Raw genomic sequence first — 1,393 nt, 5'->3', positions numbered from 1 at the left:
CAAATAAGAGGTATTTTTATTGGTTCAGTTACTACCAAATATTCCTCTGAATTTAACTCTTTAATTGCTATATCTACTGACTTATGGAATTTCAGTCAATTTGGAGGCTGGGAGGTGTGTGTGGAGATTAGCTTCTTTCAGCTCTTAAAAAAAGACCGCCAAGGAAATAGGGAGCAGCTGAGTCTCTTCCTCACCACTCTGGTCCTACTGTATGCCTGACCACTTCCTGTCCCATATCCTGCCTCACCTGTCTCATGGTGACCAGAGTAAGGCAGCCATAATGCTGATGCTGGCAAGACAACCAAATCAGGATAATCATCTCAAAGGGTCCCAAGCATAGACACAGCCTCTGATTCCACCCATCAGTTTTCTGTGAGAGATAGACTACCTGCTACAGGGGTTAAAACTGATTTACCTTGTAGGTATAAAGTGCATTTTCTTCATCCAAGCAAGCTTCATTGCTTTCAGCTAACTGTAAACCCCAGGATTGTTGCTGTTTTGTGTTTTTTGATAGATGAGGGTTACTACCAGGGTAGAAAATTTGTTTGAAATTGAAGTTCCTGATGTGTATAACGTGGTGCCTCCCTCAGTGAGATGCTTCATCAAGTTATAGCAAATTATAGCACCCCAACATCACAGAGACAGGTGAAATATGTCTAGGTTTATTGAGAGAGTGTTTGATTGACAGCACTGGCTGGGCTCCCAGGAGGACATTGAGAAATGTTGTTTGGAGATTCAACTCATTCATTCTCTTTTGAATTTTGATTATCTGCCAAATATTGAAGCTGCAGAACCTCATTTGCAGGACAAGGATGGCTTCCAGAATAGTTGACAACAGCATGAAGTGTTGTGCCAGAGGATAGAAGACTACAGCATTCTGTACTGGGTGTTATAAGTTTGTCTCCAACTGAAACTAAAAGGAAGCCTCTTCCCCAGTCCTCAGGCTCCCCTCAGTCTCACTGGGTCCTCCAGAGTCCTGTGAGTATGTTGTTTTGAGGAAGAACCTCTTCACACAGCCCATGGTAGATAAAGAGTTCCACATAAATACAGCAAGATAATGTGTTTGGGGTTATCAAGAGTTATCCACTTACCATAACATGTTTACCTTTTTTGAAACTGTGCTGTGTAGGTTGTTGATGAGATTCTTGAGAAGTTGTCATGAACTCAGAATTGAGGCTAAAGCATGCTTCTTTCTCTTTTCCCAGAATCAGTCCCAAAATCAGTCTCATGCACAGGTTATGCTACTGATGTGCTCAGTGTGGCTTGCTGATGGGTGATTTGAAACTTGTTACAAACTGTGACTGGATACAAAAATTTTAGCTCCTTTCTGGAATGCCTAGATGTCATGAAACTGCCCAGTCACCATAAATCTCTTTCTAAAATGTGTATTTTC

At 41.6% G+C, this 1,393-nt stretch overlaps 1 pseudogene; it reads left to right on the top strand.

Moving 5' to 3' along the window:
• The first annotated feature begins 280 nt into the window (after nucleotides 1-280).
• LOC138069485 (NEDD8-conjugating enzyme UBE2F pseudogene) lies at nucleotides 281-832 on the top strand (annotated as a pseudogene).
• The last annotated feature ends 561 nt before the right edge of the window (nucleotides 833-1,393 follow it).

Source organism: Capricornis sumatraensis, chromosome 2 (genome assembly GCF_032405125.1).
Source record: "Capricornis sumatraensis isolate serow.1 chromosome 2, serow.2, whole genome shotgun sequence".
Taxonomy (NCBI): Eukaryota; Metazoa; Chordata; class Mammalia; order Artiodactyla; family Bovidae; genus Capricornis; species Capricornis sumatraensis.
Note: the sequence above shows the minus strand (reverse complement) of the source record. Positions and strands in the feature narration are given on the sequence as shown.